The sequence below is a fragment of the Neomonachus schauinslandi genome, chromosome 9 (genome assembly GCF_002201575.2).
Source record: "Neomonachus schauinslandi chromosome 9, ASM220157v2, whole genome shotgun sequence".
In the NCBI taxonomy this organism is placed as follows: domain Eukaryota; kingdom Metazoa; phylum Chordata; class Mammalia; order Carnivora; family Phocidae; genus Neomonachus; species Neomonachus schauinslandi.
The window spans coordinates 92829859-92838021 of record NC_058411.1 but is presented as its reverse complement, the minus strand read 5'-3'; positions in this window follow the sequence as shown (position 1 = coordinate 92838021).

The following is an 8163-nucleotide window of genomic DNA, read 5'->3' as shown; positions in this document are numbered from 1 at the left end:
CAAATGCTTCATCTTTCCTCATCCATAAGGGCTATATCTGCACACACAGAAACAAAGAAAAAAGTTTAAATACTTACCCAAGCCATGCGCACACAGAGAGGTGCCAAAAGGAGGGAGAACCACAGCATTCTGAGTCAGCAGTGGGATCAGTCTTGTCTGAATTATTCAGATTAAATACCTAACTGAAGCGAAGGCCCAAGATTACTGTTCTACTTTCACTTCACCTAAAAGGAGGAAGATCTTGGGAATTTTATTTTCCTAGGAAACTACTAACGCTTTTCTTCAGACTCTATTAGATAGATTCCTAAGAGTTATTATGCTAAATCAAAAACTGGTAAATTTTTATAATTCTGCATATTAGATAAAAGCTGCTATAAAAAGCAACTGTCTTCTAAATGTCAACCCAGTACTTTTCCCATGTGGAAGTATGTTTTCCCTGATTAGATTTATAGCTTTTTCCAAGTCCTTAATCAATGCAGTCTCAATCAAATAACTAATCAACTTTGCTTCCTAATTTGATGAATTATACTAATAAACTCCAATTTTCACCAAGAAAATGTAGATTTACAGTCAATCCCTTTTCATTTGAATGAGATACTTCCACCATTTTTAAAAAATTATCTAATCTCACTTTTTATTTTCAGAGGTTTTGACTAAGCTAAATTTTCTGTAGGAATATGCCCAAGATACTAAGTTTTACATCTGTAAATGGTGTCAGATTTTTTTTTTCGTCAGTTACCATGAGAGCCTACTAACAGGGTCATATCCCTCTAAATCTCATTAACATCTGATAGTAGAGGGAGTACACCATCTGGGGTTGTTTGTCTTGAAGAGAATGAATATTTGTGACTCGAACCTGTCACTCTTGTCATGCACTGAAGCATGAGTCTTGAGCCCTCTAGCACATGGGCACATTTAGATTCTCTACCCTGACATTCTAATTTCATATTTGGGTATATAGACTTTCCTTTAGTCTTTGCCAATCTTACTATGATTATATTTCTTTTTCGGTAGATTTTTTAAGAAGAAGATGAGAATAGAAAACATGTTCAGGAAATAATGCACCAGAGATAAATATCCTCTTCACTAACTTGACCACTAACTCTAACGGTCAGGACCCTCTCTTTTATACCACCTCTCAGGTTGCTTGTTGCTGCCTACACTGTTGAATTTCCAATACATATTGCCAACTTACTAAATGCTTAATCAAGTTTTCCAACTTGAGTTCAATTTAATTTGACCACTATTGTTATGCCCCTACTATGTGCTAAATACTATTGAAAATATATGCTTTGTTCATGGGGTCACAACACTTGGGGGTGGGGGTCCTAGACTAGGACTTATCCTGAATGATCCTAGATTGGCATTTGTCTTGAATAGATACAAAGCTATGGAGAAGCTTATTTGTAAAATGTGAGGGAAAAGGGACCTTCCGAGTCATTACAGTCTCCCCATTCAAGGCATTTCCTTCATCATGGAATTCTCCAATCCACTCCAGAGAATATAAGCATTAACACACAGGAAAAGACACATCGCTCAGTAACTCCGATCTTCTAGTTCTTATCACCTTTAATGAAAAAAGCAATTTTAAAATAAATGCCATGTATATAATTATAAGGTTAGACAAAGTCTTGGAAGTGCCTTAGCTCAATTTTCCTATTTTGCAGATGAGGGGACTAAGGCTCAGAGAGGAAAGTGGCTTGTATTAGGCCACCCACTTAGTGACAAAACTTGGCTCAATGAGTCTTATTCCCAGACACTCAGACTCCCTGTCTCTCTAATTGAATATAAAGAGGCCAAACGTGATCCATATGTAAATTCCATGGGAAAAAATAAGATAAGAAAACCTGGTAAAAGTTACCATCATATTAGAATTCAACTCCATCAGGTGAAAGATGTGGGGGTCTGTGCTGAGTCCCATTCACTGACCTTCCTTCTCTTATTCTGGAAGGCTGCTGACTTGCTCCTCCCCATCTCAGAGACCCAGGTCAGTGTGAATGTGGGAGAGAGGAAAACCTGTGTGAAAACTTCCTTTATCTGAGGAAAAGGTCAAGACCACCAGCACCAGTTTTTCAGCTGCATGACCACCGGCTGACTGTTTTCAGCTGCATGGAGTCAAAAACCAGCTTTATCATCTACTATCTTCACCTGGGCAAGTTATCTAATCTCTCCATGTTTTAATCCCTCATCTCAAAATGGGATAGGATCATATCTACCTCAGTGTTGTTCAAAGGACCAAGTAATTGATATTTATATAGTGATTAGATTTGCCTACCACATGTCTGTGCATTTTTAAAATTAATACAGCTCAATGATGTAAGTGCTCAATCTATTAGAAACAAGAATACTTGGGAGTACCTGGGTGGCTCAGTCAGTTAAGTGTCTGCCTTCAGTTCAGGTCATGATCTCAGGGTCCTGGAATCAAGCCCTGCATTGGGCTCTCTGCTCAATGTCAAGTCTGCTTCTCCCTCTCCCTCTACCTCCGTGATCTCTCTTGCTCTCTCTCTCAAATAAATAAATAAAATCTTAAAAAAAAAGAAACAAGAACTCTTACAGATATGTCTTGTCTAAAAATAGTTTCTTTTGTGTTTTTTATAGAAGGCAAATTTCAGAGAGTTGGAGGATTCTGTTGAGGATTTGTAGTGCAGTTATACTGTTCATTAAGATGTCAACTTCAGCTATAAGTGGTATCATACCATTCACATGGACAGCATCAAACACATCCTTTTTTTTTAAATTAATAATCACTTTAGATTGGTATTTCCCACATTGTGTTTTACGGAACATCCATGTCCTTGGGATATACATACGAGTCAAATGAACCAAAATTTTTCCATAGTCAAAAACTTTGGGAAACACTGGGATACACAGAATTTAATAGATTTCTTTGCTGTAGGACTTTTAAGAGGCTATACTATGTTAATGTGAATTGTTAATTCTATTTATTAAGGTGAGAAGGAAATCATCATTAGATATAAATTTAAATAGCAGCTAAAATGCAACTATGCTTTATAATACTTTAGATTATTAATTGCCTTTCAAAAGATTTTTCCTGCAGGCATGATTCTGATAAAGTTTTCAAAGTATAAATCTATATGAGCATTGCTAGCTGGGCATCTCTGTTAGAGTTTTTATAACTCAGTCTCCAGTCAATGCCCAATGAAAACTCCACAAAAGTGACAATCGTGTAGCTTTTCCACAAGACAATAAGGAACAAATAGTAATTTTACTTTATTAAAAGGAGAGTTAGAGTGAAGTTTTTTTTGTTGTTGTTGTTGTTGTTGTTTTAAGATTTATTTATTTGGGGCATCTGGGTGGCTCAGTCAGTTAAGCATCTGCCTTCAGCACAGGTCATGATCCCAGGGTCCCGGGATCAAGCCCCACATCAGGCTCCCTGCTCACATGGGAGCCTGCTTCTTCCTTTTCCTCTGCCACTCCCCCCTGCTTGTGATCTCTCTGTCAAATAAATAAATAAATAAAATCTTTTTAAAAATGTCTTTATTTATTTGGGAGAGCAAGCAAGTAGGGGAAGGGGCAGAGGGAGAGTCTTCAAGCAGACTCCTCACTGAGCACAGAGCCTAAAGTAGGGCTCTATCCCATGACCTATGAGATCATGATCTGAGCCAGAAATAAGAGTCAGACACTCAACCAACTGAGCCACCCAGGCACCCCAGAACGAAGTTTTGATAGAACATCAGCATATTAATATGCCTGCTGTTAAGAGTAAGTGGAAGACGTCTTTTTTTCCTTATGTAGGTAAAGCACACTTTCAGATCACCCAGGCTGTTTGGTTCCTGAAGAGTTCACTGCTACGACCATTTTTGAAAAGATCAGAACCCAGCAATCAGAATAGGCTTTACCCTGTTAGGAAGAAGCCCTTCCTCTAAAGTACATTCCACCTTGAAAGGCTCATGGAGTTCTGGCCAAAAAGGTTACCAAGTCTGCACCAAAGAGAAGACTACAGTCTGCAAAATATGAGAGAATTATACCAAAGAGAAGTGGGATGTTGGATGCAGGCCTCCTGCAGGCCGGTGGAGCTTCTATATTACTAATTATTATGCCATAAGCAACTAAGTCTGCTCCCCTAACTGCCTCATTGATCGATTCTAATAGCCCAGAGCATCTCACATCCAGGTGGTTAAAACAACAGGAAAGTTGTAATAGGGCTGAAATGTCATAAATTCTTGAGTGTTGTCTTCTATAGTTCATTTATATACTTTCTAGTTGATCTAGCCAGATGTTTTAATAATTTATTTCCTCGTAAATTTTATCAAACCAATACCTAGAAGAACAAAAGCCACAGTCAAGATGCCAGTGCCTAATTTAAGATATGGTATCCACAGAAGGCCTGTTCTCTCAAGTACAATGCATAAACACGAGCATGAACTATGTGTTTATGCCCATCAGCTTCTTGACAACTGATAGCCACCAGTGGTGTTGATTTGAAAAAAGAGAGGATTAGAGTTTGAAGAGTGCAGGCAATTGTTCAGTTCAACATTACAAATCTTTAAAAGAAATGCATTTGTGCCTGGTAGGGATAGAATTTCTAAGAAGTGGGTGAAAAAGGCCGAGAGATCCATGTCAGGAAATATGCTGTGTTTTGGTCTGCTCTGGAATTAAGTTTTCATTGGCAGTTGCAAAAACATCCACTTGGTGTAGGAGGTATTTCTCCCCCTTAACTAGACTGAGCCATGGAGATGAATAAATGTTTGCAAACCTTTCCTTCCATGTTACTATTTTCCCAGGAGTATACAACATTGGAGCCACCAAGCATGAATTGATGTATGATTTGGACAAAGATGTTTGCTGAGTGGGAGGAATGTGGAAGACCATGCTGGCTCCAAACTATTAAGACTTCAGTACATATTAGAGGAATCTCCTCTCTCCAAAAACACCCACCTATGCAAGTTACCAGTTTGCTGTCCCTACCCCAACAACCATGACCTCTTCCCTATGCATAAATGTATTAATCCCAGGAGATGTCTTCCATCCCTGATCTCTGGAATTGTGTTAGAAAGAACTGTATCTAGTTACTATAATAATGGTGTTTTTAAAGAGTTAAACATATAGACATTTTTTCCAGGAATATTTCTCTTCCATTTATCAAGGGATGTTTGTCCTTATAAGTTTTCAATATTACTTTGTTTTAAGGCATATGAAATTTTATCACTATATCAACTTGAAATAAAATGTGGAATTGGTAGCAGAATTTCAGGCAGTGATAGAATTCTCAAAGGATCCTGATGTCCTTTTAAAAATTAAATACAATAATGGAAGATAAACTGTGTAAAATGCCAGCACTTCTCTTCCCCATCTCCTCTGTTTGTGTACTAAGTCAAGAGGTCCCACTCCCAATCATATCCTAGGAAAGAAGTAGTATAGAAAGTGCTTCTGATATCACTCATGCATTCATTAGATTTTGAGCTTGGTGTTAATTCATGGCACATATATATACCTATATAAAACATACACAACTTCTCTGATTATAATACAGATAGATTGTTGGTAATTTGGGATATCCTGAAAATATTTAGAAATATTTATGGCTGGATTTAAAATGTCTGAACAAAGAGCTTTAAAATGAAATCTTCACCAGGAGAAACATCTACTGATACCACAGCATAAATACCATTATTATGATAATGAGGAAAGTATTGGATTGCCAACAAAGACCAATATAGTAACTACCATTTCCCCAAAAAGGAAGGAAAGAGAGAAAAAGATGGGGGTAATTCCAAATCTAAACTTCAATTTCAAATCTAAAATTCTCTGTTAATGTAAACAAAATGATTTGTCTTTTCATAACATTACATCAATCAAAACGTGATTTGTTTTATACATCAATCAACCTGGTTCGTGTGGTCATTCCTCATAATATTCTGAGTATTATTAAAGTGCTTCTGGCTATTTTCTTTTAATTTTTTCCCCTTTACTAATGAAGAGCAAACACAATTGTTTAAATGCAGGAGATATTTTCCTCCAGAAATCTGAAAAAGCACAAAGAAAACCTAGAATTTCGTTAGAACATTTTCAAAAAATACCATGAGGGGCCATTCTTTAGAATACTAAGCCCAAAAATTTACCCCTAACAGTTTCTTTGACAGCGGCCTCATAGGGGATAAGGTTCTTTTTCATAATATTAACTTCAAAAATAGGGGCGCCTGGGTGGCTCAGTTGGTTAAGCAACTGCCTTTGGCTCAGGTCATGATCCTGGAGTCCCGGGATCGAGGCCCACATCGGGCTCCCTGCTCAGCAGGGAGTCTGCTTCTCCCTCTGACCCTCCTCCCTCTCATGCTCTCTGTCTCTCATTCTCTCTCTCGCAAATAAATAAAATCTTAAAAATAATAATAATAATAAGATTTCTACTGGACACATCAGAAATTTCCCTAAGAACTAGTTCCATTTCTGACCTTCATAGTTATGTCCGATCATCTTAAAAAATGCTTATTTTTTTTTATCTATATACCATCTTTAGGTCCATGGGTTTACTATGACTGGAGAGAGTAACACACTGTTTTATGTGCCCAACATAACTTCTGTAAGGTTCCACAGGGCTGCCACAGTTTCAGTGACACTTAAACTTAAGCACTCTGTTCAAAGGCTCCTTGACTTTGTAATCTTATATTTCTGTATGCACTGGCAGCGTGTTGTTGTTTTTATCTTTAGAGTACCTCCTCCCCCAGTCCTGTATTTTCCAAAATTACCTCTCAGTCAGTTTGCCCTCCAGCACACACACCCCTGACACACACACACACACACACACACTTATATGTGTGCACTGTGGAAGGTCCACTCCTCCAGTGAAACAGAGGTAAGGCCAAGGGAAACAGCTAATATTTATTGACTCTTTTAGGTGCTAAAGCCTAATTCCAGGTGCTGTCATTTTAGTGTCATGATAGCAAGAGTCAGTATCCTTATTCCTATTTTCGAGCCACAAAACGAAGACCTGAGTACTTTGCCTGCATTCCACAGCTATAGATGGTGTCAAAGCTAGGCTTGTTGGTCACCCGATCCCCTCCATAGAACCACTAATTTTGAAGAGCAGGTAATTTCAAGTCTTACCCCTCACCCCCTTTTCCACTTCACCTTCCCTTGCCTCCCTCTTCAGAGACACTGGTTTAGGCAACCACTTTTTTGAAGAGTCTCAATACGTTGTTATGTAAACTTGCCTTTGTTTAATATTGTTTCAATTGTGTGATATCAATGCCTCCATTCTTTGTTTGATAGTGGTTCCTTTGATGACACCCTAGCCCAAACCACAATTATTCAAACCCCTTCAGTTACTTAAATATAATGCAAGTCTGCTTAAACCTCCTCCCTCAAATCTAGTTTGAAGCTCCAGGCTATACAGACTAGAAGTGTGGCTCCAGGAGGAGGCAGGAGGGAGAGACATTAGTTCTCAAGTCCCATTCTCCTCCCTGAGGCTCCAGCCTGTGTAGGAGCAGGAAAGGGGCTAGGAGAGACAGAAATCTCCGGTGCACCCAGGCCCACAGGGTCAGGACTAGGGTGAGACAAGGGAGGCACTAAGCCTGCACTTGCTCAACCCTGGAGGGAGGACCTCCTTAAACCTGTACCCTGGGAACTTCCCTTGCATCCCTTGCTCAGCCTACTTCCATCTGGCACTGGGGGCCTCCGCTCTATGCTGGTCTCCATTTAGAGGGTGCACATGATTGCCTACAGGCAGGGGCTGGCTTTCCTGGGGTCCTCTCTTTATTGAGGACCTCTGGAGAAGCAGCATGTCTCCTGGTCCCCCTTTTTTCAATTATACTCCCTGGTTGGGTGCCCCCTCTCTTGGCCTGGAGCCCACCTGGGCAACCCTATGATTCCTGCCTCCAACTCCATCTTCCTGCATGTAGAGCCTCAGAAACTAATGGGTTCTCTTATGTCCTCACCAAGGTAACAGAGAACTAAGATGAGGCAAGGATTACCCAGCTCTTCTTAACAAGCCCCCTTTTATGACCTGCCAACGTGGATTCCTCAAGCAGGCCTCACACCTTCCCAACACTCTGCACTAGGCTCTGGGTGAAAACCAGCAAACTTCAGGGGACTTACACCAGGCTCTCCTAAAATCTCTCTCCCCCATTGTATTCTAGCAGAAGGTTGCTGATCTCAGGGAATGCTTTTGCCTATGCTTAATAAGTTTCCAGAAATGGATATAGTTTC